At 40.5% G+C, this 26,882-nt stretch overlaps 1 protein-coding gene across 3 annotated transcripts in view; it reads right to left on the minus strand.

Moving 5' to 3' along the window:
• The window catches only part of tmc5 (transmembrane channel like 5), a 125,922-nt gene extending 105,515 nt beyond the window's left edge, over positions 1-20,407 (minus strand). The window contains exons 1-2 of one of the 3 annotated variants that reach the window (XM_063059052.1): positions 20,395-20,407; positions 12,369-12,486 (exon numbers count right to left, since the gene is read on the minus strand). The gene's annotated coding sequence lies outside the window, so the exon portion shown is untranslated. Of the gene's footprint in view, positions 1-12,368; positions 12,487-12,766; positions 12,930-20,394 lie in introns of those variants that run through there. The other 2 variants (XM_063059051.1, XM_063059050.1) reach the window with 2 other exon arrangements.
• Positions 20,408-26,882: the final 6,475 nt, after the last annotated feature.

The raw sequence follows: 26,882 nt of genomic DNA on the forward strand, positions 1-26,882 counted from the left end.
CAAATCAAAATCACCCTCAGTTTTCAATGTGATCCACAATGCTTAGGGGTTGACAATTTGCAGATCCACTGCTGTCTGAGTGATAAAATTCATCCTTTGTTCAGATCAAAGTGGTAAGTTTGTCATGCTCCCCAGTTGTATCACCTACAGAAAGAACTTCCCAGCATTTACCCTCTCATATCCCTTCAGACAATCTCATTCTTCAAAATATCTCTGCTTTAAAGGAAACATGTCCTTCCTTCTGCAGATGAAAACTCCAGTTATGGAAACATGTAAGTTCTGCACAATGATTTCCTCATTTTTGTATTCCAAACTTCTTACATTAAGGGCAACCATGCCATTTGTTTTTCTAATTGTTTGCAGTACTGCGTTGTCAACTCCCTATAGTTTGTGAATAACCATAACAAGATCCCTCTCAATGTTGAGATTTCTTTGGTTTTTGTTCTACAAGTTTAGAAGATGTTCTGTTTTATTGTTTGCCCAGTAAAGCGAAAAATCTAATTTTCCCCACATTAAATTTTATTTGTCACTTATCTCCATTGTTTAATAGATTCTTTGCACCCTTCTCACTTTTCATTGGAATTTTACACTCAGTGGCCACATTATTAGATACCTTCTGTACCCAATAAAGTGGCCACTGAGCAAATGTTCATAGTCTTCTGCCGCTGTAACCCATCCTCTTCAAGGTTTGACATGTCGTGCTTTCAGAGATGCTTTTCTGTACATCACTGTTGTAATCCGTGGTTGTTTAAATTACTGTCACCTTCCTGTCAACTTGAAACAGCCTGGCCAATCTCCTCTGACTTTTCTCATTAACAAGGCACTTTTTCCCACAGAACTGCTGCTCACTGGATGAACTTTTGTTTTGCTGTTGTTGTTTTTACCATACTCGAAAGTTTAGAGACTGTTGTGTGAGAAATCCCAGGAGATCAGCAGTTTCTGAGATACTCAAACCACCCCAACAATCATTCCATGGTCAAAGCCACTAAGATCACATTTCTTCTCCATTCTGATGTTTGATTTGAACAACAGCTGAACCTCTTGAACATGCCTGCATGCTTTTATGCATCGAGTTGCTTCTACATGATTGGCTGATTCGATATTTACATTAATGAGCAGGCGTACCTAATAATTCACAATTATATTCAATAGTAACATGGTGGCACATGAATAATATTCAGCTGATTACAATTCTCTACTGCTATCACCATGAAACCAAACGATATCTTATGAGATAGTATTTCTCACATCCTTGTGTCATTCATCTTCTTACAGTTACCATCAGGCAGGAGTGCAGAAGCCTGGAGGTACACACTGCCAAGTTCAAAACCAGCTACTTCAACAATTTACTTCTTAAATCACTCTGCACATCCATAATCACTAGCGTTAAGTACACTATGACCACTTTGATCACTTCACACTGCAAAGGACTTAAATTATTTTTGTTCTGATTGCGTTATTTCTGGTAAAATTGTGTATAATTTGTGCTTTTATTGTGAATGCTGCTTATATGATGTTATGCACCTGTGATGCTGCATGTAAGTTTTTATTTGAACCTGTGCATAAATATTTGTCCATATGACAATGGACTTTAACATCCATATAACCTACTCTCCTTCTAATCACCTGCCCTAGGAACACTTTACCTAATAATTAACTTAACCAGCAGCACTTATGAACTATAGGAGGAAACTAGAGCTTCTAGGGGAAACCCAGAGTCACAGGAAGTTCCACACAAATGCCAGCTCTAACATCTGACTTTTGGTCAGAATCAGCTGCGGTAACTGTAGGTTCATCGTGACAGTGTTTTTTAGTCAATTGCACTGCTGCCACCAACTATCGCTCTTTCTGTCCGAGGTAATTTCAGTATTAAATCAATTCATGTACAAAAGCCACAGAAAAAGAGGCTAGGAGAAAATCAGAATGTAGAAGTGTGAAGTAGTTCATTTTGGTAGGTCAAATATGATGGCAGAAAATAGTATTAATGGTAAGACTCTTGGCAGTGTGGATGATCAGAAGGATCTTAGGGTCCCAGTCCATAGGATGCTCAAAGTAGCAGCACAGATTGACTCTGTGGTTAAGAAGGCATATGGTCTATTTCTAAGCTCCATGTACCTATCCAAAAGTCTCTTAAAGGGCCCTATTGTATCTGCATCTACCACAGTTGCTGGCAGCCCATTCCATGCACTCACCACCCTCTGCATAAAAAACTTACCCCTGACATCTCCTCTGTACCTACTCCCAAGCACCTTAAACCTGTGCCCTCTTGTGGCAGCCATTTCAGCCCTGGGAAAAAGCCTCTGACTATCCACATGATCAATGTCTCTCATCATCTTGTACACCTCTATCAGGTCACCTCTCATCCTCCGTCGCTCCTGTACATGGAGCTTAGAAAAATAGAGGGCTACGGGTAACCCTAGTAATTTCTAAGGTAGGGACATGTTCGACACAACTTTGTGGGCCAAAGGGCCTGTACTGTGCTGTAGGTTTTCTATGTTTTCTATGTTTAGAAAGAACAGGGAAAGAAGAGAAAAAAGGTTGAAAAAGGCTGAATTTTTTTAAAAAATCGGAGAAAAAGGGGAAGTAAAGTTAGGTAAGAGAAAAGGGGGAGTGGAATTAGGAAAAATTAAAACTCATGTTATTAAATCAAACTATTTGAAAGAAGAAAAGAATGCAAATAATAATTTAGTGATAAACTTTTCTTTGATGAACCAAATAAACTCAAGGCAACACATCTTGCATTGTATAGCAATTATAATAATAGAGTAGAACAGCAAACCACCACATTAGGAAACAGTAATTTGCCATGAGTAATATCATAATTAGTTTTTAATATCGTGTCACTCACAGATAAGGCTTGTTCTGATTACTAACTTATAAAATACTTCCACCAAGTGCTCAATTTGCATCCTGATTCCACTCCCTTCTACGTCTTCTAATGGAAAACTCTCCATGTTAATCATGTTTGATCTATTACCTCAGTATAATCTTATGCACTATCACCATACCCCATAATATACTGCAATCTACCATTCCGCATTTTGATTGAACTTAATGACTGCACCTCTAAAGTCTTCCAGGCAGGGACTCAATCCTGCTCTGCATGAAGAAATTTCTCCTCATCTCAGTCCGAAATTGCTCACCCCTAATTCTGAAACTGTGCCCCAGTCTTGGACTTGCATCTTTTTCTACTTTCTAGTACTCCATTTTCTTTTCAATTTCATCTTATCCATAGGTATCACCTCCTGTTCCCTTGAGCCTACTGGTCAAGCACTTCTCCTTGATTCCTTGTTAGTTAATATCTGTAAAATTACTCTCCTTAGAGGTACTATATCCCTCCCCTTCATTACCTTTTTCCTCAAAAGGACAATCATCCTCAACCCATTTGTCACTTAAGTATTGTTTCATCCCAAACCTCTTTTTCCTTTCAAAAGGCCTTAGATGTGTTGTTATTTTAGAAATCTAATTCTATATTTTCTACTATGCCACATGAACCTCTCTGTACCGTATAGCCTTCAGTATAATAAGGGACTACTTTATGTTTTAGTAACACGTTGTTGCATGTACTATTAGGTGTGTATTGAGCATGCACTATTAGGCACATATTGATCTGTACGTGTGTGCCGAGTTCGGATTATGCCAGTAAAGAACCATGAACCTTAGCTTCCATCTCCAGCGTTTTTATTAATAGCATTGTTGTGTAACCAGGCCACATACACAACAAATTGGCGACGAGCATTATGAACCTACATCTTATCAGAATGCCGTGTTTTAGTTGATAACGACACTCGGAGAAGAGAGAGAATCTAGACGCATCTAGACAGCGTGCGCTCGTTGTGCTAGCAAAAAGGACATGTGAGTCAAAAGAAACAAGGGGAAAACGGGGCTAAATTAACATAACAAAGATGGCGATGACTGGAACCATTGCAGCAGTTGATAGTGGCATTGAAGACTGGGCAACTGATGTTGAAATAGTGGAGTTATATTGCGAGGCTAACGGTGTTAATGATGAAAAGAAAGCCAACGTCTTACTCAGTATTATGGGGGCAAAAACATACGGGCTGCTACGGAGCTTGTTAACCCCCGAAAAGCCAGCTGACAAAACATTCAAGCAAACAGTAGACACTCTCCAACAGAATTTAAACCCCAAACCACTGGTTATTGATGAAAGATTTAAATTTCACAAACAGAATCAGAGCAAAAATGAAAGCATTTCTGAATATTGTGCTGAATTGCGCAAATTATCAGAACATTGCCAATTTGGAGCTGGTCTATCAGATGCATTAAGGGACAGGTTAGTGTGTGGCATGCACTGTGAAACCACACAGAAGCTTCTGTGTGAAAGAGACCTTACATTAGAGAAGGCACTGAATATTGCAATATCATTGGAAACAGCAGCACAGGGTGCTTCCGAGATGCAACAAAAATCTCTGGAATATGCTACCAATAAACTGTCACTGAACAGAAATAAAGGAAAGAAATGTTACTGTTGTGGGAACAGGTCACATGATCCTGATGACTGTTGGTTTAAAGACAAAGAATGCAGAAACTGTGCAAAACAGGGACACATTGGCAGAGTATGCAAAGCTAGTAAACAGCAGAAAAAGGACAAAATACAGAGAAATAAGAAACCCCAGAAAAGAAAATACAACAATGTACACAAAATGAAAGAAAGCAGTTCTGATGAAACCGACACAGACAAAAGTGAATTGTCTTGTCTGCAACTTCACAGCGTGAAAGAGACAGATGAAGTAACATGGATCACTCCACAAGTGGCAGGCGTGAGACTGAAAATGGACTTGGATACAGGCTCAGCTTTAACAGTGATCTCTGTACATGACTACAAATGACTGTTTTCTCACATACCTCTGAAACGAACTAAACTACCGCTAAAGACTTAGACAGGGCAGAAAGTGCATCCCAAAGGCAAAATTAAAGTGACAGTGACCTACGGAGACAAAACACAGCAGCTGAGCCTCTATGTACCGAGAAATGGAGGACCACCATTGCTGGGACGTGAATGGCTCACGGAAATCCAGTTGGATTGATACACCATCAAGGCACTAGTTGTGTCAGCAAAGGAGGCAGCAAGGCTACATCTGAGAGACTGTCACAAATACTTGCTGACTCTGAGGAAGTGTTCATGAAAGGAATAGGAACATTTCAGCACATGAAGGCAAAGACTGAGATTGAAGAAAATGCATGTCCAAAATTTCACAAATCCAGACCAGTGCCTTATGCAATCTGGTCTATAGTAGAGGTAGAGCTGAAAAATCTGGAGCAGACTGGGGTCCTGTCAAAGGTGGATTGGAGTGAATGGGCCACGCCTATTGTTCCAGTGATGAAGAAAACCTCCAGCACTAAACCAGGAAAACCAAGCAAGGTGCACATATGTGGAGACGTTAAAGTGACTGTTAACCTAGTGCTCTGCACAGTACAGTATCCTCAACCTCGTATTGACGTCTTTGCTTCCCTGTCAGAAGGGGAACATTTCAGAAAAATTGATTTGACCCAGACTTATCTCCAAATGGAAATCGATGAAGCATCCAAGAAATAACTGACAGTAAATACACACAAAGGACTTTACCAGTACTACAGGTTGGTGTTTGGGATAGCATCAGCTCCTGCAATCTGGCAAAGGGCAATGGACCAGGTCCTGCAGGAGATTCCAGCGACTCAGTGTTACCTGGATGACATCATTGTCACGGGCAAAGATGACGACGAACATCTCTCTAACCTTGAACAAGCGCTCACCAGGTTACGAGAATATGGACTCAGGGCTAATTGACAGAAATGTGAGTTTTTCAAAAAGGAAATCTCATACTGTGGGCATGTGATCAACAAGGATGGCTTACACATGTCTCAAGACAAGATAGAAGCAGTGCTTAAGGCACCACCACCTGAAAATGTGTCTCAGCTGAGAGCACATCTTGGTCTAGTGAACTATTACCACAAGTTCTTGCCTCACCTAACCACGGTCCTACACCCACTAAATGCACAATTATAGACGGGGACACAATGGAAGTGGACTGAGAGCTGTGAGAAAGCATTTCAAGAAACTAAAAGACTTATAACTTCAGAAGGGGTGCTCACGCACTTTGACCCCTCCTTACCAATCCAACTAGTTTGTGATGCCTCGCAGCATGGGACTGGAGCCGTGTTATGGCACAAGTTTCCAGATGGCTCAGAAAGACCAATAGCCTTTGCCTCAAGAACGCTAACTTCAACTGAACACAACTACGCACAGATTGACAGAGAGGTCCTAAGCCTCGTGTGGAGAGTCAAGAAATTCAGTCACTATCTGTGTGGCCAAAAGTTTACCCTGTTGACTGACCATCAGCCTCTCGTGTCAATCTTCAACCCAAGAAAAGGCGTTCCAGTGATGACAGCACAAAGGCTGCAGCGATGGTCTCTTTTCTTAGGAGGTCACATGTATGACATTGAACACAAGGGGACCAAGCAACATGGCAACGCAGATGGTTTGTCACGTTTACCACTGCAGACTTCCGAGATAACTACACAAATGGATTCAGCAGAGGTCTTTCACACAACACTAGCTGAACAATTACCAGTGACAAACAGCCTCATTGAAAGGGAAACATGCAATGACCCTATGTTGTCAAAAGTGTATGACATCATGGTAAAGGGATGGCCAGCGTGGGGTAACACACTGTTTCCAGCCTTCTCAGTGAGGAAGGAGCAGTTGTCAGTGTGTTGGGGAACACTAATGTGTGGCTCACGAGTTGTGATTCCTCCCAAGCTACGCACCAGAGTGCTGGAGGAACTGCACAAGGGGCACCTTGGTACCGTGAAGATGAAAAGTCTTGCCTGTGCCTCTGTGTGGTGGCCAGGAATCGATAAACAGATTGAGGACTTGACCAAGAACTGCTCTGGATGTCAAAAGATCCAGAACACACCACCACAAGCCCCTCTCCATCCATGGGAGTGGCCCTCATCACCATGGCAATGAGTGCACATTGACTTTGCTGGACCATTCATGCACTCTATCTTTTTAAATCACTGTTGGTGCATTCCAAATGGCTGGATATCATCAAAATGAAGACAACCACATCGGAAAAGAACATTACAGTTCTGAGGACTATGTTAGCCAAGATGGCATGCCAGAACAAATCTGTACAGACAATGGATGACAATTTGTCTCTGAAGAAATCCAGAGTTTTGTGAAGAACAATGGAATCAGGCACTTTACATCTGCCCCTTCCCATCCATCCACAAATGGCTTGGCAGAAAGATTTGTGCAGACATTCAAGAAAGCCATCAAGGCAATAGACAGTGAAAATCGACCACTGCAACACAAGATACACATCTTCCTCCTTGCCTATCGTAATGCAGTACATGCAATCACTAATCGGACTCCAGCAATGATGTTTCTGAACAGGAACCTGAGGTCTTGCATGGATCTTCTCAAACCAGGTGTACTACGTGATGTGGAGAACAGACAGTTCAAACACTTGAATGCTAAGTCAACACGGAACTTCAGTGTGGGACAGTCAGTTCTTGCACGTGATTACTGGACTGAAAAGTGGCAGCCGGGTACAAGTTCTGCCATAGACGGGCCATAGATGTATACAGTGAAGGTGGGAGAGAACGTATGGAGACGTCATGTGGACAAAATCCTGGATGCTCAGGTGAAAAACACAACAACACCTTGCCCGGACTCCCCGGACATGGAAGCAAACACTCCTGATGTGAGCACATCAGCCTCATCTACAGGTAAGCCTGTCATCAGTGCTGATGACACACCTGATGTACCTGTGGAGACTCATTCCCCAAAGCAAACGTTTCAGGCAGACGTTGCCTGGAGAGGCAGAGAAGACCTCCCCAGAGACTTGAATTATAAATCGGTCTTAGACCAATAGTAGAAAAAAAAGGCTTGTTATAATTTGATGTTATTACGTTACTTTGTTATAATTTGATATTATTAAATTACTACGTAAACAAATGTAGGTGTTTGTATTTTAAGGGTAAACATTTGTTTTGCATAGTGCCCCAGTAAAAAAAGTTGATACACTATTAAAATAAAAGGGGAGGAGTGTACCGTATAGCCTACAGTATAATAAGGGACTACTCTATGTTTTAGTAACACGTCGTTGCATGCGCTATTAGGCACGTAATGATCTGTATGTATGTGCCAAGTTCGGATTCTGCCAGTAAAGAACCATGAAACTTAGCGCCCGTCTCCAGTGTTTTTACTAATAGCACTGTTGTGTAACCAGGCTGCATACACAACACTCTCCAATAAGATTTCTATGCATGTCACAGAGCTGAAATGTTCTGTAGCATGGATAGATATACACAAAAGTAAATCTTATGTGCCTGAAACTTTATTGCAGTCTTTGGTACAATTAGTCAAGTCAAGTCACTTTTTATTGTCATTTCAACCATAACCATATAGTAAAAATGAGACAACGTTTTCCAGGACCATGGTGCTACATGAAACAATACAATACAAAAACTACACTGAACTACGTAAGAAAAAACACAAGAACTACACTAGACTACAGACCTATCCAGGACTGCATAAAGTGCACAAAACAGTGCAGGCACTACAATAAATAATAATAACTAATAAACAAGACAGTAGGCACAGTACAGGGTATAGTAGGTTGGTGTCAAGCCAGGCTCTGGGTAGTGAGGAGTCTGATGGCTTGGGGGAAGAAACTGTTACATAGTCTGGTTGTGAGAGCCCAACTGCTTCAGTGCCTTTTTCCAAATGGCAGGAGGGAGAAGAGTTTATATGAGGGGTGCATGGGGTCCTTCATAATGCTATTTGCTTTGCGGATGCAGCGTGTCGTGTAAATGTCTGTGATGGCGGGAAGAGAGATCCCAATGATCTTCTCAGCTGACCATACTATCCGCTGCAGGGTCTTACGATCCGAGATGGTGCAATTTCTGAACCAGGCAGTGATGCAGCTGCTCAGGATGCTCTCAATACAACCTCTGTAGAATGTGGTGAGGATGGGGGGTGGGAGATGGACTTTTCTCAGCCTTTGCAGAAAGTAGAGACACTGCTGGGCTTTCTTTGCTATGGAGCTAGTGTTGAGGGACCAGGTGAGATTCTCCACCAGGCGAACACCAAGAAATTTTGGGGCTCTTAACGATCTCTACGGAGGAGTCGTCAATGTTCAGCGGAGAGTGGTCGCTCCGTGTCCTCCTGTAGTCACACCACCTTCCCAGCACTTCTGGTTATAGGTCTCCCCTTGAACTGTAGAACTATAGTTACCCTTTATCTCTCTATATTGTGTATGTATCTCACTTCTAATCCTATATCTTATGGTCTTATCTCTAGCCATAGGCAAGGAATCACCATCAATGGTTGTTCTTCTTTTGTTCTTGTTCTTATGGCATTGTCTTAAATGAAGTTCAAGAATTTATTTTTAACTCCCCCATCCCTTCTTTTCTTTGGAGCAGTGGAGGCTGGTGGGATGGGGGAGGGAGTTGCAGAAACATGATAGAAAAGTACAAAAGTGTGACAGGTATGTATAGGGCAGATAGTAAAATAAAAATTTATCTCCATGGTAGGAGTTTTTTTTTCCCCCACTCAGTGGTTAATTGCAATCTGAAACACACTGCATCTAGATGAGTATTTGAATTACCAAGGCAAGGAAAGCTATGCACTAAATTCTGGTAAATGGAATTTGTATGGATGACTACCTGATGGTTAGCATTGATTTGGTGGGTTGAAGGATCAGTTTCTATGCTGTATGGGTCCAAAGTCTTATCTACATTACTTCTGGCAGCTTCACCTGAAAATGCATCAGCTCTTCTCAGCAATTGTCTGACGCTGCACCAAAGGAATTTCATAATATTCACTCCATCACCTGGACAACCTTAATGTAGATTTTCATAACACTGTCTATTTCTGTCCACACCTCAGCTATTAATTCAGGAATTTTCTACTATATTACATTCCTGATAAATCAACTTCAGCTTATCAAAATTCTACAGCTCAATTTATAAACTTAAGTCCCAATCACCCACAACTCATATTCACTTGTGGTACTTGATTAAACAAAACATCTATTTTAAAACTTGTCTCTTGATTTTCAAATTTTTCCTTGTTTCACCCTTCCCACATCTGTTGCCTGCTCCAGTTTAACAATAGATAACTGCACTCTTTCAATCCTGGCCTTTTGCAGTTTCCCAAATTCTCATCATTTGGCTGACCGGACATCAAATTCTGGAATTCCTTATCTTAATCTCCCTTCTTCTTGCTACTATTCAAAATAAGTCTGTCCTAATGTCCCTTGGTTAGCTTAGCATCAGATTTGTGGCTGATAATATTCCTCTGAATCATCTTGGGACTTTTCCCCTCATTAATAGGAAAATTGTTGTTGTATACTGCAGTCGTAATAGGCTACTGAATTTCTTAATTACTCTATTAAATCTAGAATTCCCACTATTATTCTTAACATTTTGAAGAAATACTCTGCAGTAGATGGCCATTGTTATCAGTGTTCAGTTATCAGAGTTATAAATTCATAGTCTGTGTAACTACCTTTATAAAAAAAATCACACACACACAAATAACTAAAGATGAGAGGAGCAATAAAAAGAGGAATATGATTATAATAAAAACTACTTTAGCATTACTTCAACATTTAATAATGTCTCTGTTCTAGCAATCAGTGTTCCAGAGGATAAGATGGACAGAACTGGCAGATTCAATCAATTAACCAGCACCTGTCAAGTCAAGCTGAATTTACAGAGCTTTCAATATATATGTTTGATTCCTAAGAATATTATAGGCAAACATACAAGAATAATATTAAAAAAATCAGAATGATGGAAATTTTAACAGGTAAGGCAGCATCTAAGGAGAGTAAAATAAATTCAGTGACCTTTCATACTCAGCCTTATTGCCAGTGAAACACGGAACATAACTGAGAATTTTAAAACAATACACACAAAAAGGTGGAAGAACTCAGTGGTTCAGGCAGCATCTATGGAAATGAACACATTGTTAACTTTTCGGGCAAAATCCATCCAGAAGGAAGGGGAAGATGCCAGAATAAAAAGGTTGGGTGGGGAGGAGGGGAAGGAGGCTAGCTGGTAGGTGATAGGTGAAGCCAGGTGGATGGGAAAGGTCAATAGCTGGAGAAGAAAGAATCTGATAGGAGAGGAGAGTGGACCACAGGAGAAAGGGAAGGAGGAGGGGATCTGGGGAAGTAATAGGCAGGTATGAAGAGGTACAATGTCAGAGTGGGGAATAGAGGAGGGGGGGCGGGGGAAGAAAACTTGTTTACTGGAAGAAAAAAATTCTTATTAACGGCATCAGGATGGAGGCTACCCAGACAGGAAATAGGTGTTGCTCCTCCACCCTGAGTGTGGTCTCATCTTGGCATAAGGAGGTCAATTTTAAAAATGTTTTTTTTAAACAGAGAAAAGACAATGGGTTTTCATCTTTATAAGCCAATGATCTTCTAAGAAGTAAAATGTAGCATTACGGTTGGACAGTAATTAAGACAATATGACTTTTTCCAGAGACTTATTAGAACATGGAATGCTTTGTCATAATGCTTAGGGAGCCAAGTGTAAGACCTTTATTAATGACAAATATTTTGTATAATTTACAAATATTGTAAAGTGTGAGAAATAAATTAAAGATCAAATGATCAGTGTAACAGCAATTTAACAACCTGTTTTTCTACAATGCCTTTGAAGAAGTCTCAAGACTCCTCACACCCAGTTAAGTATGACTGAAGTCTAACCATCCTTGTAAGGTACAAAAAAACTGCACCTTACGCAAATAATAATGTGACTAAAGACCAATATTGTGTTTAAAACACCTTGGCTGAGAGAGAAAGGTTGGCTAGGGTACTGGAAATAATTCTTGAGTTTTTCTATGAAACAGTGCCATGGAATATTTTACATCCACTGAAGAAAGCAGCTGGTTCTCTGTTTCAAAGCTCAAAGTAAATTAATTATCAAAGTAAATGTATGTCACAACATACAACCCTGAGATTCATTTTAAGCCATCCTTTATTTCTATACGCAAGTCTATGGCAAGAATTGAAGACACAGCTTTCTGATTCATTTAAAAATGCAGCACGAAAGTTATGATTATAAAAACATTACTTACTGCTTTAGCGTTTTTCATTTATATTTTTAAAAAAAACGATTTCCTATCTTTTTGCACCATTTTTTAAGGTATTCTACCTGGAAGGTTAATTTGTTTCTGTTTCCATAGACACTGATTTCCTGACTGGAATAACACTCGGTTTCTAAACTATAAAATGTAAACATTTTAAGTAATCAAGCCATTATATCATTATTTGCAACACAGAGTTTTAAAAAAAGTTTAATGATGTGCGATGGCAAGAAATGCATATGAAAAGTTATCTTACCTGCAAAGCCACAAGTCTAAAGCGAGAGCCAGCTTCCGAGGAATTTAAATCCCATTTATCTCAGGCTGTCAACCACCGGTGAACTGTGATCGAAGGTCAGAAATCTTCAGATCTTGAGCTAGAGTAGAGGAAATAAAGCAACAGGCTGCTTTGTTAATTTCTCACCACGTTTTAAGACCAGTTTTAAAACAAAAAATGGCCATTGACAAAGTAAAGTAACACAAAACGATTAACTGTACTGAAATTGTAATCCTGATTAATGAACAAAGCAATATATGAAGGAAAGTGCAAATCCGCAAATTAATTTATCAATTAATCAGCTAACATCGTATGGGAAGAGAAATAAAATGTAGTCAACAACAGGAATTCTGCAGATGCTGGAAATTCAAGCAACACACATAAAAGTTGCTGGTGAACGCAGCAGGCCAGGCAGCATCTCTAGGAAGAGGTGCAGTCGACGTAGTCGCAGTTTATCAAAAATTCTCCACACCGGGAATAGACCAGAGTCGATCTTCTTTTCACTCTTACGTTTTACGGTAGCGATGTTGGCACCACAGAAGCAAATGCGTACTAGCGAAACTCTCCTCCTCCCGGAACTCGTCACCCATCCCCCACTCACTTGACGCGGTTACTCGCCGTAATGTTTATAGATGGTCTATCGCTTGACCAGAAAAACGTAATTCCCAACAATGAAATCACGAAGTTATGGGCTACTATAAAGGTAGAACAATGGTTCAATATACTATGCACAAAAAAAACACAATCCGGGGAAAAAATAATTCATGAGGAAAGGTATTTAAAAGTATGGTAAGAGCATAAGTCAATGAAGAGACATAATTTCGCGCCAATACACTACAGCAAATTCCTAACACTGTATGTAAATGTAAATGGAGAATAAAGTTATCCTTGATACGCAGAAGGATACCGATCTGTAGCGGGGTCATGAGAACATAAAATCCGGGGAGCTGTAGATGCAACTGTAGATGGAAGGATATAAAATTGAAGTATGTACAAGGATTACTAAATGAACAGAATTTACTTCTGTCTTGGAAATGTATGTAATAGCATACATTTGGAAAATTCGTTAATGGAAACTGTTGCTGGACGAGGTGTTAATTTTGAATCGAAAATTGCAAAGATTTTTGTTAACCAAAGCTTTAAAGGAACTAAAAGAAAAAAGTAGGCAGGTGGAGGTAGAGAGCGATTATAATTTCACAGAATGACAAAAACCGGGTTGGCTAGGTGAAATAACTTATTCCTCTTAACATGTACAGAGCAAATTGTTGAGAAGGCTTGTAGGCTGGTGGAGGCTAATGGGATAAACAATAAGTCTTTGAAGGAATCCAATCGCAAGAATGGCATACAGTAATTAAATGGAAGCATTTTCAATGGAGAACTACTAGAAAGTTTGCGAAGCCTGTAGAATTTTCTCTATTTCTGCATAAATATGACCTAAGATGTGATCAGATCTTCACATAAGTCCTAAAACTAGATAAAGAGAACCCAATTAAATAAATAACCCAAAAAACATTATACATGTTTATGAACATGGTTAACAAACTTTCTAGCACCAGTGTACATCGGCCACAGTGGAAGAGAAGTGAGAAGGACAGTCCAGACAGGCATATTTGAACTGGTTCTGAATTTAGATGCCCTATAGTTTAAGCAGGTTGAGAGACCAGTGTTAATTGTGTTCTGTTAGGAAGTAACAAATTAATGAAATAGAATGCAGACCTAAAGCAACATAGGTACAATATTACAAATTTAGGAAGAGATGGTATTTGTGATACAAGTTATTAAATTCACAGCTCAGACCCACTAAAGATACTGACGTAGAAACTGCGGTGCATCCTAAGGTGTAGAAGTGGCTAGGACATAGAGCCCAGCCTGTCCTGTTAATTCTATTTGCCTGCCTTTGGCATCTACCCCTCTAAACTTTTCTACAGATGTACCTGTCTAAATATCTTTTAAATATTGCAATTGTGCCATCTCTACCACTTCCTCTGGCAGCTCATTCCACATACCCAGCACTTTCTGTCTGAAAACATTGCCCCCAGGCCCCCTTTATATTTTTCCCTTCTCTCCTGAAGAATATACCCTCATAATTTAGGCAGCTTGTAGGACCAAGAAACCATCAGAGTCCAGAAATTTGATAGCAAATTGAAGGTATGGGGGCATTTGTGAGTAAGGGTATTTTACATGGTACAGTGCAGCCTCATCTGCTCATCTGGAGGGAGGAAACCAGGGAGCTGTTTATGTTAAAATCTGGGGTGTTAGATCAAGATTTATAACTTGGATGATTGTACTGACTTGGATTGTTGTGCTGGAAATTAGAGCCCAGGAGCTGAAGCAGTCAAAGTTAATTTATTATCAAAGTATGTACAGCACCTATAAAAAGTATTCACTCCCCTTGGAAGTTTTCATGTTTTATTGTTTTACAACATTGAATCACAGTGGATTTAATTTGTTTTTTTTTACACTGATCAACAGAAAAAGACTCTTTCATGTCAAAGTGAAAACAGATCTCTACAAAGTGATTGAAATCAATTATAAATATAAAACACAAAATAATTGTTTGCATATGTATTCACCCTCTTCAAGTCAATATTTAATAGATGCACCTTTGGCAGCAATTATACCCTTGAGTCTGTGTGAATGGGCCTCTGTCAGCTTTGCACATCAGGATACTGCAATTTTTCCCCATTCTTCTTTACAAAACTGCTGAAATTCTGTCAAATTGCATGGGGATTGTGAGTAAACAGCCTTTTTCAAGTCCAGCCACAAATCCTCAATTAGCTCGAGGTCTGGACTCTGACTTGGGCACTTGAGGACATTAGCTTTTTTGTTTTTAAGCCATTCTAGTGTAGCTTTGACTTTATGTTTGGCTCATTGCCTTGCTGGAAAATAAATCTTCTCCCAAGTCACAGTTCTCTTGCTGACTGCATCAGGTTTTCCTCCAGGATTTCCCTACATTTTGCTGCATTCATTTTACCCTCTATCTTCACAAGACTTCCAGGGCCTACTGCAGTGAAGCGTCCCCACAGCATGATGCAGCCACCACCATGCTTTAAGGTAGGGATGGCGTGTTTCTGATGATGTGATGTGTTTGGCTTATGCCAAACATAATGTTCAGTTTGATGGGCAAAAAGCTCAATTTTGATTTCATCAGACCATAGAACCTTCTTGCAGCTGACTTCAAAGTCTCCCACATGCCTTCTGGCAAATTCTAGCTGAGATTTCATGTGAGTTTTTTTTCCAACAGTGGCTTTCTCTTTGCCACTCTCCCATAAAGCTGCAACTGGTGAAGCACCCAGGCAATAGCTGTGGTATGAGCAGTCTCTCCCATCTCAGCCAATGAAGCTTGTAACTCCTCTAGAGTTGTCATAGGTCTCTTGGTGGCCTCCCTCACTAGTCCCCTTCTTGTATGGTCATTCAGTTTTTGAGGACAGCCTGCTCTAGGCAGATTTACAGCTGTGCCATAGTCTTTCCATTTCTTGATGATTGACTTAACTCTATTCCAAGGGATATTCAGTGACTTGGAAATTTTCTTGTAACTATCTCCTGATGTGCTTTTCAATAACATTTTCGTGGAGTTCCTTGGAGAGTTTTGTCTTTATGGTGTAGTCTTTGCCAGGATACTGACTCTCCAGCAGTTGAACCTTCCAGATACAGGTGTATTTTTATTTCCATCAGTTGAAACACCTTGACTGCACTCAGTGGTCTCCATTTAACTAATTATGTGACTTCTAAAACCAATTGGATGCACCAGTAATGATTTGGTGTGTCATATTAAAGAGGGTGAATACTTATGCAATCAATTACTTTGTGTTTTATATTTGTATTCAGATTATTTTGTAGTGATCTGTTTTCACTTTGACATGAAAGTCTTTTTCTGTTGATCAGTGTCAAAAAAGCCAAATTAAATCCACTGTGATGCAATGTTGTAAAACAACAAAACATGAAAACTTCCAAGGGGGTTTGTATATTGGCATTGTATATGTCACCATATTCTACCTTGAGATTTATTTTCTCTGCAGGCATTCACAGGAATATAAAGAAATACAACTGAATTTATGAAAAACTACAGTATAAACACTGACAAACATCCAATATGCAAAGGAAGACAGATCTTGCAAAAATAAAAAAGTAAATAAATAATACTGAGACAATATAAAGTAACTAAATGACCTGACAGATGTCCCAGTGCTGCAACAGTATAACTTTAATGCTGCAGGAGCACCCAATGATTTGTGGTCCTGGTACGAAGTGATTCATAAACCTTCCTGTACTTCAAAAGGGGCACAGGGCAAAAAGAGCAATATCAATTTGTTGACATTTCTTTCAAAGAAAAAAGTTGCATAATTCTGAAAAAGTATAACACAAATAAATTTCCAGGTAACCAGGAAATGAATAGAGGTGTGATTATGAAAAGCCTAAGAGCATAGTTCTGGTATTTCAGTTTTTAACTTCAGACAATCCTAATTCACTCAGGAAAGAGTACTAGATATGGATTCACTATCACAGAGCAACTTAAATTAGTCTCAGGTATAAATGTGACCTCTCACTTTTTTATACTTGGGTATAAAAGTGAACTATCACTTGCTAAAACGATGAGCAGCCAAGGCTGAGGAAAGTTTTTAAACACAGGGAAATCTGCCATTCTGGAAATCCAAGCAACACAAGCAATGCTGGAGGAATTCGACGACTATGGAACTGAATAAACAGTCAATGTTTTGGGCCGCAGCCCTTCTCCAGTCCTGGGGGGCGGTGAGCGGGAGGAAGTGAGGGAAGGGGAGTGGAGGGAGGAGGGTGAAGTGGGGAAGATAGGAAGGAGGGGTAGAGGAGGGAGGGGGATGGTAGGGAAGGGGTAGAGTGAAGGGAGAGGAAGGGGAAGGGAAGGGGTAGGGTGCGGAGGAGGGGAAGGGGTAGGGGAGGGGGAGGAGGTAGATGGAGGGATGGAGGGGGAGAGGTTCCACATTTGGAACATCTCGATGTTCGGCATTGCATTCTCTGCTATAATGAGCTGGCAGATGCCTGTATCTAACAGTTTATCATCACTGCCTCTGAATTTATGCTCTAACAATATTGCTGCTATAAATACATTTAAAAATGGAATATATTGAAACTGGTGTCAGATGCAGGGGTCTCCGAGAATCCACAAGTTTAGGAATTGCCAAAGGAAAAAGAGTGCTCAGACTGTTCTCTCAACACTGGGATGCTGCAAATAGGGTCAAATAATAGTTCAAGTAAGACATCAGTTAGAATATAGAATTCAGTCTTGCACCAATGTTTCTGGAAAATATACAGAGAAAAGCAGCAAGATGCAATCATGTAGTGATTAAAGAAACTCATCTTGCAAGCGACTGGAATAACAGATGATAAAAATTGAACAACTGTGAACTTGATGACTTGCTCTAGTTCTGATCTACCTACTGAGTCCCTGGGCATTCTGCAACATACTGAATGAAAGAGCTCATATCTGGTTTTCTTAAAGCAATGGTATATTTGGTTCAACACCATTTTATTAATAAAAAAAGCAACTTGAAGCAAGTTATTATTTATAATAAAATAGGTCATTGGAGATGTTATTGTTTATTTTCCTTGTTTCAGCTTTTTCAGTATATTTTTATGTTTAATATTTAATTACATATATAATGCAATTTTATCGGAAGCATTTAAAGGCAATGAAACAGCTATCACAGGCCATTAGGGTGTTGCTGGACTGTGATCTCAGGATGCCGTCTAGAGCCCTGGTTGCCATCCCTAGTTTGATCTGACTACAGGACGGTCGTACAATCGAGGCCTTGCATTTGCTAGGAGTCACATGGCCAAGGTCTGCAGGAAAAGCACAGTAGTTGACCACAATGACAGGTTAATTCAAATGTAATCAAGCCCAGATGAAAACATTTGATATATTGAAATGGATAATGTAGAGTCACTAACTATGGTTTTAAATTTAACTGAGATAAATTTTTAAAGCATGATACACATGCTGACCTGAGGAATCGTTTTCAATTGTTAATGAGTAAGCCTACAGATAAACACTGCAAAACATTTAAGATTTCATAGAATAAAAACAAATCTATACCTTTAAATGTCAACCTTTCAAGTTAGCAATTATCATCAGCAGATTATTCAAGGGGCAACACCAAAGTTAAAAGAAAACGCCCAGCAGCATGAAAAAAATAACCTGGAAGAGCAGTGATGCACAGCTTTTTTTCAAAGAACAGATGGACGATCCAAGATTTTTCTAAGAGCTAGTCACATGATGTACTTTATTTTAATCAGACATAACCAAATATTAATATTTTAGTCAAGTACATGAAGATACATATTCTGAACTTTATAAAAAACTAGGTTTATGCTGAAATTTCTACTGAACAATATCAAGACAATAATTATTCATGTATTTTAAAATTAAGTGCACTATACCTGGTGGTTTTATTTCTGATACCATAACATTTTCATGAAATCATTTTAATGCCTCACCAGTGAAGAAGACTTCTTCTTTGATCCTACCAACACCTCACCAGCAGTTTTAAAATATTCACTTACTTACAAATTAAACATCTTTTTGCAAACTAAGGTCGGTAGGATTTACCATAAATTTTTAAAATATTCTTCAGCTTTCTGTCCTCATATCTTCAAAGTACATTTAGCAACTTATTGTTATTTATTTACAAAATAATCATCTCATTTTTCATTGGAAATATAATTGACACTTAAGCTTGAAATGTATCCTATATGTTTACTATTATAAGCCAGAAGAAAACCTCCTTATTTCTTCTTCACATTGCCTCCTATAGCACAAATTTTCAATCTCCACAATAACCTTGATGCAACACTTTATTAGATGCCTTCCGGAAATTTAAATATAATAATCCACTAATTTCTATTTATCCACAGAACTCCAATAAATTGGTCAACCACAATTTCCCTTCCCTAAAGTATAATGACATTGATCTTGAGTTTTTCGAAGTGCCCTGTTTGCCTTTTTTAATTGATTTTAAAGCTTTCTCTGAGACAGATGCTACACTTAATGGCCTATAGATTCTTTATTTCTGTCTCAATTTTTTTACGTAAGGTTATATATGTTATTTTCCAATCCAACAGAACCTGTCATGAAACTGGGGAATTTTGGAAAATTAAAATCAATGTATCAGCTATCATACATAAAGACAGCATAAAAACAAAAGAAAGGGCATATAACATAGCAAAAATTAGTGGGAGGTTAGAGGATTGGGAAGATTTTAAAAAACCAACAGAAAGCCACTAAAAAATCATCAGGAGAGAAAAGATAAAATATGAACGTAAGCTAGCCAATAATATAAAAGAGGATACAAAATGAGTTTTTTTTCCCAGATATGTAAAGAGTAAAAGAGAGGCGAGCGTGGGTATTGGACCACTGGAAAATTATGTTGGAAAAGTAGTATTTGGGGACAACAAAATGGTGGGCAAACTCACTGTGGAAGACGCTTGCAGTATGCCAGAAATTCAAAAGTGTCATGGGGCATAAGTGAGTGTAGTTGCTATTACTACAGAGAAGGTGCTTGGAAAGCTCAAAGGTCTGACGGTAGATAAGTCATCTGGGCCAGATATTGTGGAGGCATTAGTAGTGTTTTTTCAAAAATCACTAGATTCTGGAGGACTGGAAAATTACAAATAGTACTCCACTCTTTAAATGGAGTGATGTAGTGGATATGTTCCAATCCATCCTGGTTAAAGCCTTTCCCACTATTGAGCACATCTACAGGATCACTGTTGCAGGAAGGCAGCATCCATCATCAAAGACCCCCACCACCCAGGCCATGCACATTTCTTGCTGCTGCCATCAGGAAGAAGGAACAGGTGTCTCAGAACCCACACCGGTAGGACTCAGGACAGTTACCACCCCTCAACTATCAGGCTCTTGAACCAGAGGGGATAACTTCACTTGCCTCATCACTGAACTGTTCCACCGTATCCTGTGCCCACCACAAAAAATGGACTCACTTTCAAGGACTTTTCTTATATTCTTGATACTTACTGTACTTTTGTTTTCTTGTGTATGTACATAATTTGTTTTCTTTTGTACATTGGTTGTTTGTCCATCCTGTTGGGTGCAGTCTTTCATTGATTCTATTATGTTTCTTGGACTTACTGTGTATGCCTGCAAGAAAACAAATCTCAGGGTTGTATATGGTGACATATATGTACTTTGATAATAAATTTACTTTTAACTTTGAAGAAGGGAGGGAGGCAAAAGACAGGAAGTTATAGACTAGTTAGCCTGACACCAGTGTTTGGGAAGATGTTGGAGTCCACTAAAGATGAGGTTTTAGAAAAACCTGATCCTTGGAGAAGCATTATAAAATAGGCCAAAGTCAACATGGTTACCTGAAGGCGAAATCTTCTGATAAACTGTTGGAAATCTTTGAGGAAATAACAGGCAGGATACACAAAGGAGAAAATGTGGATGTTGTTTACTTGGATTTTCAGAAGGCCTTTGACAGGGTGCTGCACAAGGCTATTGAAGCCCATGGTATTACAGGAAAGATACAGGATTGGCAGGAGGCAGAGTGGGAATAAAGGTGGCCTTAAATAGTTGGCTGCCAATGACTAGTGTGTTCCGCAAGGGCAGGTTTTGGGACCGCTTCTTTTCACGTTATATGTATAAATGATTTGGATGACGGTATCGATGGCTTTGTGGCCAAGTTTGGGGATGATAACAAAGGTAGGTGGATGGGCCATTAGTGTTGAGGAAGTAGGGAGTCTGCTCCCACTAAGGTCTTAGACAGATTGGGAGTATGGGCAAAGAAGTAGCATATGGAACATAGTGTAGGGGAGAAGAAATAAAGGCATAGACTATTTACAAAATGGGTAGAAAATTCAGAAAACTGATGTGCAAAGGGACTTGGGAGTCCTTATACCTCAAAGGTTAAAGGAGTGGACTGAGTCAGAGTGGGGCGGCTTTGGCTCAACCAGGCTTCGGCGAGAACAGGTAGAGGGCAGGGTAGGTTCTGGTAAGTTTTTTGTTCAGATTGTCTAGCGTAGAGAGAATGCCAGGCAGGATGTTGGAATGCTCCTCTTGCAGGATGTGGGAAGTCAGGGAGCCCTCTGGTGTCCCTGACAACGACACCTGCAAGAAGTGCATCCAGCTGCAGCTCCTAACAAACCGCGTTAGGGAACTGGAGCAGGAGCTGGATGACCTGCGGATCATTTGGGAGAATGAGGAGATTATAGATCATAGCTACAGGGAGGTAGTTACGCCAAAGGAGCAGAGGACAGGAAATTGGGTCACTGTCAGGCGAGGGAAGGGGAAAGGGCAGGCAGAGCAGGGTTCCCCTGTGGCCATTCCCCTCAACAACAAGTATACTGCATTGCATACTGTTGGGGGGGATGACTTACCTGGGACTAGCTGCAGTAGCCGGATCTCTGGCACTGGGTCTGGCTCTGCAGTGCAGAAGGGAGGGGGGAAAAAGAGGAGAGCGGTAGTGATAGTGGATTCGATAGTTAGAGGAGCAGATAGGAGGTTCTGTGGTCGTGACAGAGAATCCAGGATGGTTTGTTGCCTCCTGGGTGCCAGGGTCAAGGATGTCTGTGATCGATTGCATGACATTCTGAAGTGGGAGGGTGATCAGCCAGATGTCGTGGTGCACATCGGTACCAATGACATAGCAAGGAAGAGTGAGGAGGTCCTGGAGAGTGAGTATAGAGAGCTTGGTAGGAAGTTGAAAAGCAGGACCTTGAGGGTGGTAATCTCAGGATTGCTACCTGTGCTAGGTGCCAGTGAGGGTAGGAATAGGATGCTCTGGAGGATGAACAAGTGGCTGAGGAACTGGTGTAGGGGGCAGGGTTTCAGATTTCAGGATAATTGGGACCTCTTCTGGGGCAGGTGGGACCTGTACAAGAGAGACGGGTTACACTTGAACTACAGGGGGACCAATATCCTTTCAGGGAGGTTTGTTAATGCTATTGGGAGGGCTTTAAACTAGATCTGCAGAGGAATGGGAACCACAGTATCAGAGCTGACAGTTGGGCTGGGGTGAAAATAAATGATGTTAAAAGTTCAAGCAAATCCACTAATAGAAAGGTTGTGAGTGGTGGTTAAAAATCTTCTGAGGTGTATATATTTCAATGCTAGGAGTATTGCGGGGAAGGCGGATGAGTTGAGGGCGTGGATTGACACGTGGAATTATGACGTTGTAGCAATTAGTGAAACTTGGCTACAGGAGGGGCAGGACTGGCAGCTTAATATTCCAGGGTTCCGATGTTTCAGATGTGATCGAGGCAGAGGAATGAAAGGTGGGGGAGTGGCATTGCTTGTTAGGGAAAATATTACAGCTGTGCTCAGGCAGGACAGATTAGAGGGCTTGTCTACTGAGTCCTTATGGGTGGAGCTGAGAAACAGGAAAGGTATGGCCACATTAGTGGGATTGTATTACAGACCACCCAATAGTGAAAGAGAATTGGAAGTGCAAATCTGCAGAGAGATAGCAGGCAACTGCAGGAAACATAAAGTTGTGGTGGTAGGGGATTTTAATTTTCCATATATTGATTGGGTCTCCCATACTGTTAGGGGTCTAGATGGTTTAGAGGTTGTAAAATGTGTTCAGAAAAGTTTTCTAAATCAATATATATAGAGGGAGCAACTAGAGGGGATGCAATATTGGATCTCCTGTTAGGAAACGAGTTAGGACAAGTGACAGAAGTCTGTGTAGGGGAGCACTTTGGTTCCAGTGATCATAACACCATTAGTTTCAACTTGATCATGGACAAGGATAGATCTGGTCCTAGGGTTGAGGTTCTTAACTGGAAGAAGGCCAAATTTGAAGAAATGAGAAAGGATCTAAAAAGCGTGGATTGGGACAGGTTGTTCTCTGGCATGGATGTGATCGGTAGGTGGGAAGCCTTCAAAGGAGAAATTTTGAGAGTGCAGAATTTGTATGTTCCTGTCAGGATTAAAGGCAAGGTGAATAGGAATAAGGAACCTTGGTTCTCAAGGGATATTGCAACTCTGATAAAGAAGAAAAGGGAGTTGTATGATGTGTATAGGAAGCAGGGAGTAAATAAGGTGCTTGAGGAGTATAAGAAGTGCAAGAAAATACTTAAGAAAGAAATCAGGAGGGCTAAAAGAAGACATGAGGTTGCCTTGGCAGTCAAAGTGAAGGATAATCCAAAGAGCTTTTACAGGTATATTAAGAGCAAAAGGATTGTAAGGGATAAAATTGGTCCTCTTGAAGATCAGAGTGGTCGGCTATGTGCGGAACCAAAGGAAATGGGGGAGATCTTAAATAGGTTTTTTGCGTCTGTGTTTACTAAGGAAACTGGCATGAAGTCTATGGAATTAAGGGAATCAAGTAGTGAGATCATGGAAACTGTACGGATCGAAAAGGAGGAGGTCCTTGCTGTCTTGAGGAAAATTAAAGTGGATAAATCCCCGGGACCTGACAGGGTGTTCCCTCGGACCTTGAAGGAGACGAGTGTTGAAATTGCAGGGGCCCTGGCTGAAATATTTAAAATGTCGCTGTCTACAGGTGAAGTGCCAGAGGATTGGAGAGTGGCTCATGTTGTTCCGTTGTTTAAAAAAGGATCGAAAAGTAATCCGGGAAATTATAGGCCAGTAAGTTTAACATCGGTAGTAGGTAAGTTATTGGACGGAGTACTAAGAGGCAGAATCTACAAGCATTTGGATAGACCGGGACTTATTAGGGAGAGTCAACATGGCTTTGTGCGTGGTAGGTCATGTTTGACCAATCTATTGAAGTTTTTCGAGGAGGTTACCGGGAAAGTGGATGAAGGGAAGGCAGTGGATATTGTCTACATGGACTTCAGTAAGGCCTTTGACAAGGTCCCGCATGGGAGGTTAGTTAAGAAAATTCATTCGCTAGGTATACATGGAGAGGTGGTAAATTGGATTAGACGTTGGTTCGATGGAAGAAGTCAGAGAGTGGTGGTAGAGAATTGCTTCTCTGAGTGGAGGCCTGTGACTAGTGGTGTGCTACAGGGATCAGCGCTGGGTCCATTGTTATTTGTCATCTATATCAATGATCTGGATGATAATGTGGTAAATTGGATCAGCGAGTTTGCTGATGATACAAAGATTGGAGGTGTAGTAGACAGTGAGGAAGGTTTTCAGAGCCTGCAGAGGGACTTGGACCAACTGGAAAAATGGGCTAAAAAATGGCAGATGGAGTTTAATGCAGACAAGTGTGAGGTATTGCACGTTGGAAGGACAAACCAACGTAGAACATACAGGGTTAATGGTAAGGCACTGAGGAGTGCAGTGGAACAGAGGGATCTGGGAATACAGATACAAAATTCCCTAAAAGTGGCGTCACAGGTAGATAGGGTCGTAAAGAGAGCTTTTGGTACATTGGCCTTTATTAGTCAAAGTATTGAGTATAAGAGCTGGAATGTTATGGTGAGGCCAAATCTGGAGTATTGTGTTCAGTTTTGGTCACCAAATTACAGGAAGGATATAAATAAGGTTGAAAGAGTGCAGAGAAGGTTTACAAGGATGTTGCCGGGACTTGAGAAACTCAGTTACAGAGAAAGGTTGAATAGGTTGGGACTTTATTCCCTGGAGCGTAGAAGAATGAGGGGAGATTTGATAGAGGTATATAAAATTATGATGGGTATAGATAGAGTGAATGCAAGCAGGCTTTTTTCACTGAGGCAAGGGGCGAAAAAAAAGAGGACATGGGTTTAGGGTGAGGGGGGAAAAGTTTAAAGGGAACGTTTGGGGGGGCTTCTTCACACAGAGAGTGGTGGGAGTATGGAATGAGCTGCCAGACGAGGTGGTAATTGCGGGTTCTTTTTTAACATTTAAGAATAAATTGGACAGATACATGGATGGGAAGTGTATGGAGGGATATGGTCTGTGTGCAGGTCAGTGGGACTAGGCAGAAAATGGTTTGGCACAGCCAAGAAGGGGCAAAAGGCCTGTTTCTGTGCTGTAGTTTCTATGGTTTCTATGGTTTCTATGGTTTTTTGCAGGTTGAGTCTGTGGTAAGGAAAACTAATACAATGTTAGCATTCATTTTGAAAGCACTAGAATATAAAAGCAAGGATGTAATGCTGAGGCTTTTTAAGGCATTGGACAGACTGCATTTGGAGTATTGTGAACAACTTCTGGCTTCTTATCTAAGTAGGGATATGTTGGCATTGGAGAGAGTCCAGAGTTGGTTCACGAGAATGATCCCAGGAATGAAGGGGTTAACATATGTGGTGCGTTTGATGGTTCTGGATCTATACTTGCTGGAGTTTAGAAGAATGGGGGGAGGACCTCATTGTTACCCATCAAATATCGAAAGGCTTAGATACAGCGGACATAGAGAGGATGTTTCCAATAGTGGGTGGGTCTAGAACCAGAGGACATGGCTTCAGAATAAAAGGACGTCCCTTTCGAACAGAGAACAGGCGAAATTTCTTTAGCCATAGGGTGGTGAATCTGCGGAATTCATTGCAACAAACAGTTGTGGAGGACAAGTCATTAGGTATATTTAAGTAGAGGCTGATAGGTTCTTGATTAGTAAAAGTGTTAGTAGTTATGTGGAGAAGGCAGGAGAATGGGGTTTAGAGAGATAATCAGCCATGATGGAATGGCGGAGCAGACTTGATGGGCCAAATCGCCTAATTCTGTGTCATATGGTATTATACCATCTGCTTCATTTGAGACACAAGGATAACATTTGTGGCAATCTGAATCCCTCCCTCTGTTCCAATTCCTAGTTTACTTCTACTTCTGGGATATTATTTATATCCTCCAGAAAGGACTGATGCAAAACACCTGCTTAATTCATCTGCCACCTGCTTGTTTTCTATTATTAATGGTTGGTGTATTGTTAGGCTTGCCTAGCCTGACCAGATAATAAGGGACATAGAGCAATCCATTTCAGTTCTCTCATTGGTTGTTGTTCAAAGGCAGGAAAATGGAGGTTGAAAATGCACTTCTTTACGAGGGCTTGATAACAATCTAGACATACACATTAGACTGGATGTCAGCTGTCATGGAGGCACCATTTATAGCCCTTGGAACAGTTTTCTGCTTCTTTGTAATTTCATCTTTATCCACCTAGTTTGTGAAAGGTATCTGACCCTTTAGCCACAATGTAATACATCCAGGAAGCGGCTAGATGTCCTCACTGAGTAATGAAATTCCACTCATGAGCAAACTGCAATGCGCAATCAAGACACAGAAGTAACCCATCATCACTCTCAATTCGACTGGATAAAGTGAGATATGCCACACAGAAACAGATGGCCCACCTAGTTGAGTATAGAAATAGCATATGATCTTGTCTCCTTCTGAAAATGACATGCATTCCCCAACCATCACTGGCGTAGTCCGGCTCAGAGTGTTCATAAGAACATGAGAAATACGAGCAGGAGTAGGCCATCTGGCCCGTTAAGCCTGCTCCGCCATTAAATAAGATCATAGCTGATCTAGCCATGAACTCATCTCCACCTAACTGCCTTTTCCCCATAACCCTTAATTCCCCTACTATGCAAAAATCTATCCTACCCTGTCTT

This window comes from Mobula hypostoma, chromosome 9 (genome assembly GCF_963921235.1).
Source record: "Mobula hypostoma chromosome 9, sMobHyp1.1, whole genome shotgun sequence".
Taxonomy (NCBI): Eukaryota; Metazoa; Chordata; class Chondrichthyes; order Myliobatiformes; family Myliobatidae; genus Mobula; species Mobula hypostoma.